Source organism: Lontra canadensis, unplaced genomic scaffold (genome assembly GCF_010015895.1).
Source record: "Lontra canadensis isolate GAN:19392208 unplaced genomic scaffold, GSC_riverotter_1.0 scaffold103, whole genome shotgun sequence".
Taxonomy (NCBI): Eukaryota; Metazoa; Chordata; class Mammalia; order Carnivora; family Mustelidae; genus Lontra; species Lontra canadensis.
Window position 1 is genome coordinate 1,964,481 of NW_022631097.1, and position 12,257 is coordinate 1,976,737.

The 12,257-nt window shown below is 36.5% G+C and overlaps 1 protein-coding gene across 4 annotated transcripts in view; it reads right to left on the minus strand.

Annotated features, from left to right (window-relative positions):
* XPO4 (exportin 4) overlaps positions 1 to 12,257 on the minus strand; it is a 132,175-nt gene that overhangs the window by 42,888 nt on the left and 77,030 nt on the right. The window lies entirely within an intron of this gene.

Sequence of the window (12,257 nt, forward strand, 5' to 3'; positions counted from 1 at the left end):
ACTTAGATTTTAAACCAAAGACTATAATAAGAGATGAAGATGGACACTATATCATACACAAAGGATCTGTCCAACAAGAAGATCTAACAATTGTAAATATCTATGCCCCTAACGTGGGAGCAGCCAACTATATAAACCAATTAATAACAAAATCAAAGAAACACATCAACAATCATACAATAATAATAGGGGACTTTAACACTCCCCTCACTGAAATGGACAGATCATCCAAGCAAAAGATCAACAAGGAAATAAAGGCCTTAAATGACATACTGGACCAGATGGACATCACAGATATATTCAGAACATTTCATCCCAAAGCAACAGAATACACATTCTTCTCTAGTGCACATGGAACATTCTCCAGAATAGATCACATCCTTGGTTCTAAATCAGGTCTTAACTGTTATCAAAAAATTGGGATCATTCCCTGCATATTTTCAGACCACAATGCTCTGAAGCTAGAACTCAATCGCAAGAGGAAATTTGGAAAGAACCCAAATACATGGCGACTAAACAGCATCCTTCTAAAGTATGAATGGGTCAACCAGGAAATTAAAGAAGAATTGAAAAAATTCATGGAAACAAATGATAATGAAAATACAACAGTTCAAAATCTGTGGGACACAACAAAGGCAGTCCTGAGAGGAAAATATATAGCGGTACAAGCCTTTCTCAAGAAACAAGAAAGGTCTCAGGTACACAACCTAACCCTACACCTAAAGGAGCTGGAGAAAGAACAAGAAAGAAACCCTAAACCCAGCAGGAGAAGAGAAATCATAAAGATCAGAGCAGAAATCAATGAAATAGAAACCAAAAAAACAATAGAACAAATCAACGAAACTAGGAGCTGGTTCTTTGAAAGAATTAATAAGATTGATAAGCCCCTGGCCAGACTTATCAAAAAGAAAAGAGAAAGGACTCATATAAATAAAATCATGAATGAAAGAGGAGAGATCACAACTAACACCAAAGAAATACAGACAATTATAAAAACATATTATGAGCAACTCTATGACAACAAATTTGACAATCTGGAAGAAATGGATGCATTCCTAGAGACATATAAACTACCACAACTGAACCAGGAAGAAATAGAAAGCCTGAACAGACCCATAACCAGTAAGGAGATTGAAACAGTCATCAAAAATCTCCAAACAAACAAAAGCCCAGGGCCAGATGGCTTCCCGGGGGAATTCTACCAAACATTTAAAGAAGAACTAATTCCTATTCTCCTGAGACTGTTCCAAAAAATAGAAATGGAAGGAAAACTTCCAAACTCATTTTATGAGGCCAGCATCACCTTGATCCCAAAACCAGACAAGGATCCCATCAAAAAAGAGAACTACAGACCAATATCCTTGATGAACACAGATGCAAAAATTCTCACCAAAATACTAGCCAATAGGATTCAACAGTACATTAAAAGGATTATTCACCACGACCAAGTGGGATTTATTCCAGGGCTGCAAGGTTGGTTCAACATCCGCAAATCAATCAATGTGATACAACACATTAATAAAAGAAAAAACAGGAACCATATGATACTCTCCATAGATGCTGAAAAAGCATTTGACAAAGTACAGCATCCCTTCCTGATCAAAACTCTTCAAAGTGTAGGGATAGAGGGCACATACCTCAATATTATCAAAGCCATCTATGAAAAACCCATCGCAAATATCATTCTCAATGGAGAAAAACTGAAATCTTTTCCGCTAAGGTCAGGAACACGGCAGGGATGTCCGTTATCACCACTGCTATTCAACATAGTACTAGAAGTCCTAGCCTCAGCAATCAGACAACAAAAAGACATTAAAGGCATCCAAATCGGCAAAGAAGAAGTCAAACTATCACTCTTCGCAGATGATATGATACTATATGTGGAAAACCCAAAAGACTCCACTCCAAAACTGCTAGAACTTGTACAGGAATTCAGTAATGTGTCAGGATATAAAATCAATGCACAGAAATCAGTCGCATTTCTCTACACCAACAACAAGACAGAAGAAAGAGAACTTAAGGAGTCCATCCCATTTACAATTGCACCCAAAACTATAAGATACCTAGGAATAAACCTAACCAAAGAGACTAAGAATCTATACACAGAAAACTATAAAGTACTCATGAAAGAAATTGAGGAAGACACAAAGAAATGGAAAAATGTTCCATGCTCCTGGATTGGAAGAAAAAATATTGTGAAAATGTCTATGCTACCTAAAGCAATCTACACATTTAATGCAATTCCTATCAAAGTACCATCCATTTTTTTCAAAGAAATGGAACAAATAATCCTAAAATTTATATGGAACCAGAAAAGACCGCGAATAGCCAAAGGAATATTGAAAAAGAAAGCCAGAGTTGGTGGCATCACAATTCCGGACTTCAAGCTCTATTACAAAGCTGTCATCATCAAGACAGCATGGTACTGGCACAAAAACAGACACATAGATCAATGGAACAGAATAGAGAGCCCAGAAATAGACCCTCAACTCTATGGTCAACTAATCTTCGACAAAGCAGGAAAGGATGTCCAATGGAAAAAAGACAGCCTCTTCAATAAATGGTGTTGGGAAAATTGGACAGCCACATGCAGAAAAATGAAATTGGATCATTTCCTTACACCACACACGAAAATAGACTCAAAATGGATGAAGGACCTCAATGTGAGAAAGGAATCCATCAACATCCTTGAGGAGAACACAGGCAGCAACCTCTTTGACCTCAGCTGCAGCAACATCTTCTTAGGAACATCGCCAAAGGCAAGGGAAGCAAGGGCAAAAATGAACTATTGGGATTTTATCAAGATCAAAAGCTTTTGCACAGCAAAGGAAACAGTTCACAAAACCAAAAGACAACTGACAGAATGGGAGAAGATATTCGCAAACGACATATCAGATAAAGGGCTAGTGTCCAAAATCTATAAAGAACTTAGCAAACTCAACCCCCAAAGAACAAATAATCCAATCAAGAAATGGGCAGAAGACATGAACAGACATTTCTGCAAAGAAGACATCCAGATGGCCAACAGACACATGAAAAAGTGCTCCATATCACTCGGCATCAGGGAAATACAAATCAAAACCACAATGAGATACCACCTCACACCAGTCAGAATGGCTAAAATTAACAAGTCCGGAAATGACAGATGCTGGCGAGGATGCGGAGAAAGGGGAACCCTCCTACACTGTTGGTGGGAATGCAAGCTGGTGCAACCACTCTGGAAAACAGCATGGAGGTTCCTCAAAATGTTGAAAATAGAACTACCCTATGACCCAGCAATTGCACTGCTGGGTATTTACCCTAAAGATACAAACGTAGTGATCCGAAGGGGCACGTGCACCCGAATGTTTATAGCAGCAATGTCTACAATAGCCAAACTATGGAAAGAACCTAGATGTCCATCAACAGACGAATGGATAAAGAAGAGGTGGTATATATATACAATGGAATACTATGCAGCCATCAAAAGAAATGAAATCTTGCCATTTGCGACAACGTGGATGGAACTAGAGGGTATCATGCTTAGTGAAATAAGTCAATCGGAGAAAGACAACTATCATATGATCTCCCTGATATGAGGGAGAGGAGATGCAACATGGGGGGTTAATGTGGTAGGAGAAGAGTAAATGAAACAAGTTGGGATTGGGAGGGAGACAAACCATAAGTGACTCTTAATCTCACAAAACAAACTGAGGGTTGCTGGGCAGAGGGGAGTTGGGAGGGGGGGTTATGGACATTGGGTAGGGTATGTGCTATGGTGAGTGCTGTGAAGTTTGTAAACGTGGAGATTCACAGACCTGTACCCCTGGGGGGAAAAAAATATATATATACATATGTTTATAAAAAAAAAATTAAAAAAAAAAACAGTCCTTGATGAAGTCTGGGGAAAAAAAAAATATATTGAATGCTAAGAGCGAAGCACTGGAATACAGAGATGAATAAAATAGTTTCTTCCCAAAGAAACATCTGCGGCCTGTTTATATACTTAACAGAGCACGTGCTTTGCAGACATCATTTGTTAAGTCTTAACAGTTTATCTTGCCAAAACAAACAGACTGGTAACATATCTTAAGAGGAACTTACGGAATAGCATCCTCTGACCTCTGGTATCTCAAAAGGAAGCAGGACATTTTCTTAAAACTATCTTTGTTGTGCTTTAGTACATATATAATGAATGTTATCATAATTTAATTATTCATATATAGAAAAGTAGAAGTAAAATGTAAAAGCCTTATAAGCTTTTTTATTATTGAAAGAGCAATAATCCTGACTCTAAACAAAGCAGAAAATCACAGACTGTAAGAGCCCCTATTCATTAGATGGTGATAGAAAATAAGAACTAAAAACTTCTACACAGCCTTCTGGATCCTCCCGAATACCAATATAAGTAACTCCTCAGGCAAAGTGTGAGAAATCTGGTTGATGACAATTGGCAACTAAACCTTTCAGTCTAATCATGGAGAACTGAAACCTAACCAAGTGCTTTTTCATAATACTTTGGCCCTGCTCCATGGCCACACTGGCCAACACCCAACAGCCAAGCCAGAGCACGTGCACAGAGATGACGAAGGAGTCCAAGCTAGACACTATGTGCTCATGCCATACGTATTGTCAGGCCTGCTGCCAGAAAGGCTTTGGAGAGGGGCTTAGAGCTTATGAGACTACTTGACCCCACTTTACTCCATTTGGGAATGGAGGGTGGAGAAGGTAATCAAACTATGATAACAGCACTTACATTTCAACGCTCATAATTAACTTAGAAGTGTACAGAGGAGTGAATCTAGAGCCCTTCAGCCATAGAAAAGTATCTGTTTTTACGTCTATGTGAATATAAAAAAAAAAATAGTGGTTAATTTCATTTATGAAGATGCTGCCAAAGGAGGCTTTCTAAAATAAATATGTATATGTGAATCTGCTACCCCTTCTTGACTTTGAATTTCAGAATTAAAATCTAACAGTATTGTTTGATTCCAACTATATGACATTCTGGGAAAGGCAAAAACTACGGAGATAGTAGGGGCACCTGGGTGGCTCAGATGGTTAAGAAGCCACCTTCAACTCAGTTCATGATCCCAGAGTTCTGGGATCGAGCCCCATGTCAGGCTCCTTGCTCAGTGGGTGCTTGCTTCTCCTTCTCCCTCTGCCTACTTCTCCTACTGCTTGTGCTCTCCCTCTGTAAAATAAATAAAATGTTTTTAGGGGCATCTAGATGGCTCAGTCAGTTATGCATCTGCCTTTGACTCAGGCCATGATCTGAAGGTCCTGGGATCCAGCCCCATGTCAGGTTTCTTGCTCAGCGGAGACCCTGCTTCCCCCTCTCCTTCTGCTGCTCCCTGTCTGTGCCCTCTCTCTGTCAAATAAATAAATGAAACCTTTAAAAAAATAAAATAAAGTATTTTTTAAAAACCCCAAAACTATGGAGATAGTAAAAAGATCAGTGGTTGCCAGCGATAGGGGAAAGAGGTAGAGCAAAAAAGATTTTTAAGGCCCTGAAGCTATCCTGTATGATACCATAATGGTGAATACATATCACTGCACATTAGTCAAAATCCACAGAACATATAACACCAAGAGTGAATTCTAATGTAAACTATGGACTTTGAGGGATAAGGATGTGTCAGTCCTGGTTCATTGATTGTAACAAATGTTTACCACACTGGTGGGAGATGTTGATGGTAGGGGAGGCTGTTTGCATTTGTAGGTACAGGGGGGGATATAGGAACTCTGATTTTTTCATTCAATTTTGCTATGAATCTAAAATTGTCCTAAATAATAAAGTATGTGTGTGTGTATATACCTAATATGAGATACTATAAAAGTACATAAGATAACTCTTGCATTGAAAATACATCTCGTGGGACACCTGGGTGGCTCAGTGGGTTAAAGCCTCTGCCTTCGGCTCAGGTCATGATCCCAGGGTCCTGGGATTGAGCCCCGCATCAGGCTCTCTGCTCAGCAGGAGGCCTGCTTCCTCCTCTCTCTCTCTCTCTCTACCTGCCTCTCTGCCTACTAGTGATCTCTGCCTGTCAAATAAATAAATAAAATCTTTAAAAAAAAATACATCTCGTGCTAGAGTAGTTCTAAATTTGATTGTTATGCTGTAAACAACTCCAAACGTAATCCTAACAGGACAATGGTTACTATCAGATATTTAGTATGATCCATCCCACTACAACAGATCTTTTTTCTACGGACAGCAAATAACCAACATGAAGACTCCAAATATTGTCCATGAAATTGAAAAGCTCATTCTCTGATCATCAGTATCTTCTTCATATGTAAACATAAATTACATGAGTTAGTCAAAAGAAGCACATGATTCAGACATAAAAAATGCAAGAAGATGGATATGGATAATTCATTCTCACACAGAAAATTTTATTTCTAAGGAATTTTTTTTAAATATTTTATTTATTTATTTGACAGACAGAGATCACAAGTAGGCAGAGAGGCAGGAAGAGAGAGGAGGAGGAAGCAGGCTCCCTGCTGAGCAGAGAGCCCGATGCAGGGCTCGATCCCAGGATCCTGGGATCATGACCTGAGCCGAAGGCAGAGGCTTTAACCCACTGAGCCACCCAGGCGCCCCTCTAAGGAATATTTTTTACGAAATTCCTTGACCTGGTTTAACTTTGTGTTCCATATTTCTGGCCTGAGGCTGCTGTTACTGTATTACTCTTTACACAGACTTGGGAGTGAAAACAAATTAAACAATCAGAGATTGTAGAAGCTGGAGAAAAAAATGCCAAGAACACTGACCAGAAGTTCACTAGCAGTGTTCCTTTGCAAACATGATGAAAAAATCATTTGGAAGAATTAACTGATGAGACAAAAATGTGCCTACAATAAAAGAAGGGAGGGGGGAACTCCAGGTAAATGTAAGGATATAAAAAAAGTTCTATAAAAAAAAAAAAAGAGTTCTATCCATATACTATTTCTTAATCTGGAGGTTGGTATACAGTTACTCATTTTATTATTTTTATAACATATATACATATACACATATACATATGAAATTTTTTACTTTGGATGAATGAAATATTTCACAGTAAGTTTAAAATTTATAGGCACGGGGACAACCCCCAAATCCAACGACAGATCAAATAATATATGATGTAGTGCACAGTGTAAAACACTAATAAGAAAGGAAAAATTAAAGATTAAAGACTCAAAGAACTATTACTAGTTTATGCTGTTATTCATCTGTTGGAAGAATTTAGATTCTTTTCCTGGTGTAGCATTATTTAAGGCAAATACAACAATACAGATAAAAATCACAGAAATGTCACAAATATAACTTCATGAACTCTACTTAAAACTTCAGAAGCCTCTGAATGTTAAATGCAAAAGGAATTAATTCGTTCTCTTATTTTTTTTCTTCTAGCTGGCCCTAAAGGCATAGAATTAATTTAACTTCAGCATACCTATGCAGCTGACAGTATTCCTGGCTTCTAAAAGACCCCAAGAGAAATTGATTGAGTGGACAAGTATTGCAGCTGTTAGAAGAATCCTATAGATAGATCACAGGGGGGGAAAAAATCTGCCCCCATAAAAACACCAAGAGTCTGAGCTGCAATTTTCAGAGTACTTAAACATTACAAATTCCTTAAAATAGTTTCTTCCTTTTAGAAATGCACATGAATTTTCAAATTCTTAGTGCTAAGTAATGTATATACATCAAGCACCATGCCTGGCACATGGTAGGTGTCAATAAATATTTATGGAATTGAATTAAGTCAGCAATATCCTCATGCGCCAACATCTCGGGGACTTGCCTGGCTTACAAGGGTAGAAGGGCAATCCCTTTTTTCTACCTCACTCTAGTGTTCATTTTTAAACCCCCAGCACATTAGATCTGGTTATGCTTCTAGTGCTAATAACACTGTTTTAAACAATACAAAGGATACTATATGGAACAACAGTTATGACAATAGGTAAGCTTTATTCTCAACCAACTATACCCCACCTCAAGTGCAAGAATTCTGTAAAACATAAACACTGGTTCTGTGCTAGGATTAGCACAACAAATTGAGAAAATTGGAGGTGATTCAGATACAAGTCAGGAAAACACTGCATTCATAAAATTATGATCCAACCAGGATTAAATAAAACAGTGTAATTATTTTTTAAAGACTTGTTTTAATAAGAATCTTTATTTAAGGTGTAATAGCCAATTTTCTTCCAAATACCCTAAGAGAGGTAAAACTGTTAGTATTAAAAAGAAGTATATTTAAAACGTGCAAGGTTTAAAAAATACTCATGCACATCGGCTAATTCTTTTTTTTTAACTCTTTCAAGCAGATGAAATGAATGCACATAATGAAGCTGGACAGCTGTCTTGCTCTCTATAGTATCACCAATTTATTCTTTCTGGCCATCAGAACCACTGGGTGGGGAGGTTGGCATGGCTTCTCAAACAGTCCCATCCTCTTGTGAGTTAAGGGGCAAGGCCAACCAAATGTGTATTATTGTATGGATATCACCATTCCAGGAAGCAAGTTAGTAGTTTTCCCTCTTATCACTGAAATGTCTCAAATTTATGCTTCCCACTTTTCAACTTCAATTTGTAGTCTGACTTCAATGCTTTCCTTTTCCCTACATCTCCTCCCTACAACGTAATTATCCACTGAGCCAGAGAAAATGGATTCTGAATGAAGAATGCTGAACTTCACATTCACTCATTCACCCAACAAACTGCAATGTTACTTTACCATGTTACATTCTATAATGAACTTCCTAACAACTTCATCAAGTATCTTTCTCTTAACTACCTTGTCCTGATGGTCTTGAGTTTAGCTACAGATGTACTACAATTAAAGTTTTTTCTTTACAAAGTTTACCTAACACCACCTCCTTTACATACCCACTCTGAAACACACATGAATACACTTCATACACTTCAAGGTTTAAGCATCATGCTTGGTTGCTCTGCTCAATTAACTGAACAAGTTACGTGGCTCCTGTCTGATGAACCTACTGGGAGCTGAACTTAAAGTTTTCTATTGACAAAAGAAACCAAGAAGCAAACTAGAGTACAGAGTTCAAGTCGCAGTCTTCTTCAAATTTCACTGAATTGATTCAAATGGATATACTAGTATTATAAACACTTTATAAAACAACTGATATAATAGGAACAATTATTTTGTTAGAATATTAATTTTTAAGGCAATGGTTCCATCTCTACAGTCATTCTCACCTCTTTAGTCCAGGAATAGTCAGTATCTGATTTCTGGGGTGCAATGAAAAAATTCTTGGCTTCAGGAAGCCTCAAGTAATACCAGGAAATTTTGACAGCCAAGAGAACTACTTGGCTGACGACTGGAATTATTCTTTTTCAGTACAGACTTTCAGTTCATTGCAAGTTGAAGAGCAGTCATAAATAACTGTCTTCACACACAGGCTAGTCACTAAGCAAAGACACGTTTCATGAAATGCACATAATTAGTATCAAAAATTTCTCTTCCCGTGTAGATTTTTTTTTCTTGCTACAACCACATAATCACCATTGGAAACATAAACTTCTTAAAAAGGAGACAATCTGTATGTATTCCTAAATAAAATATAGTTTTGAAAAAATATTCTCACAGTAACACAAAAGTGTATATGCTGAGTCTATTTTCCTATTGGAGCATAAAAACCTCCTTCGCTGTTAAAGAAAAACAAAATATTTCACAAAATTAAAATTGTGAAGAAAAGTACTATTAAAACTATTAGTTTGCACAAAACTAAGACAATATACACAACACAGGCTCTCAATAAATGCTATTATTATAAAGGTTAATTTTAACATTATTATTCCACATTTTATTGTGCCTAGTGTTCAGGCACTTCCATATAATTAATCCACCCCACAGAACAACAGAAGGAATTATTATCCTAACTATATCAACATGCTCAAAAAAGGTAAAGCAATTTGTTCAAGGTTCTGCAGTTTATAATTACTTGGCTCATGACAATACTGTCTCCTTCCAACATTCATGATCTTTCTGTATCATGCTGGCTCTCTAAGCAGTTTTTTTTAATATGCCCCAATTTTTCTATTTTTACTTAAAAGATCATTTTTAAAATACATTTTTTCATCTGAGGTTGACAGCTAGGTATTATGTACTAGTACTACAATTACTGGATACCCAAGGAAACAAAAGATGATGGGACCTGAATCCTAGAACTTCCACTCTTGTTTGGCTAGATTTGTTCATGTACTTTGGTATTAGCTGCACATTCCCCAGGCTCCCCTCCCCTGGCACACTCAAGATACAGTGAAAACCACATGAGGTTGAGATGACATTCAGGAGGATTTGTTTAGTCCTCTGACAACTCATCCTGAGGGGCCTCCCTCTTAACCCTCCACTTCACCAAATCTCGCCTCTGAGTAATACAAAGCTTTAGGCAAATCTTTCCCCTCTGCCTTTTTAAATAGGTAACCAATTTTTTTTTCTATTTAAAGCCAATTAATTAACATATGGTATATTAGTTTCAGAGGCAGGTAACCAATTTTTTTTTTTTTTGGTAGGATTTTATTTATTTGACAGAGTGCAGGAGAGAGAGAGCACAAGCAGGGGGAGCAGCAGAGGGAGAGGGAGAAGCAGGCTCTCCACTGAGCAGGGAGCCTGATGTGGGGCTCAATACCACGACCTGGGGATCATGACCTGAGCGGAAGGCAATCACTTAACCAACTGAGCCACCCCTGTGCTCTGGCAACCAATTATTTTTAAAATCATTTTCTAACACCATAAACAGATCAATTAAATTAATTAAAACAAATGAAAAGAAATAACACTTTTCTTAAATGAAATCTATGAGGTATATAGTATCTATAGCACACCTTTTTGTGAAACAAGCACAATATACATCAACTCTGAAAGTGTATCTAGGCTTTCCATATTCTAAAGTTTCTCTATCCAACTTGACAGAAAATTATTTTCCAAGTTGTCAGTCTCCTGGTCAAAATAAATGAATTCTAAACTTAAAATCTGCAAACTAATAATGTTATATATCTTCTAGCAATTCTTCTATAAAATGTTTAGGAACTTCCTTTACCCACAAACAGAAACTAAAAAATAGCTATGTTTCTAAATATGTGATCAACATACTGTTTAATCCACCTGGTTTAGAAGAGAGAACAAACAAACCAAGGGGGGGGAAAAGCACAATGAAATCATGTTAAATGAAACCTGAATGATTCAGAATTTGTGATAATTTGAAAAGGGTTTGAATCAAGTTAAATACTTAAAATTTCCCCATATTTCCATGCTCAGTACATAATTATTCCCTCTGAGAAATTCAAATCTCACATATGATGCCTTTATGCTTCTATTCTTCTACCAACTACATTTTTTTCCTTCACACAGATATCTGCCTGACCTGGTTCCTTTACTCATCAAAACACTAAAGCGTCCAACTACATAAAACATTCTCAAGTTCTCTATCTTCTGAACACCCTTAAAGGGGTAAAAAAACTCACAGAGATGTTGCCAGACCCCCAACAAAACAACTCAGTTGGGATTTAACATAAAATTCAAACAGGTAACTATAAATATTCTTTTTAATTACGATCTTTCAAAAAAACTCACATTCTGATTCACAAAAAGAAAAATTAGTTCCAACAATTTAAGAACCACTACAGAGGAAAAAATCAATTATTTCCCATGATTAATGTAGTTATTCACAGTAACTCTTAGTAACACAGCTGTGTTGTCAAGGAATTTTAATCTATTAAATTAAATTTTATATTTGGAAAATATACATTCGAAAACGTCCACCAAAAAACATCTTTAGTACTGCTATTGATCTTAAAGAAAACTAAATTCTAATATACTATTAAACCATAGCATCAAAAAAATGAAAGAGGACAGCCTAGTTAAAACCAGCATGATTATAATTATTTGAACCAAATTATATTTCTATAATTTCCAGATAAGTCCAAAATTCCAGATAAGTCCAAAATTTTTTAATCCTCAAAAAATATTAAATTACCATACTAGCAATTTTTAAACTTAAAATTTTGTTAAAATGGGTTTACAACATAATTCTTAATACAGACACTTCATTCCAATTTAATTATCTCAAAATTAAAATCTTAACAATAACTTTAATCTACTAAAGTGATTTTAATCCACAAGATTTAAAAATAATGTTTCTAAAAACAGATTACAAATAGTTTGCACATGTAAAAAAATGTAATCTTAGCAATAGCTAGCACTTCCTTATTTGTCATGACAAATGCTGCAAAGGCATAGCAAATTTCCTTGTAAAAAACG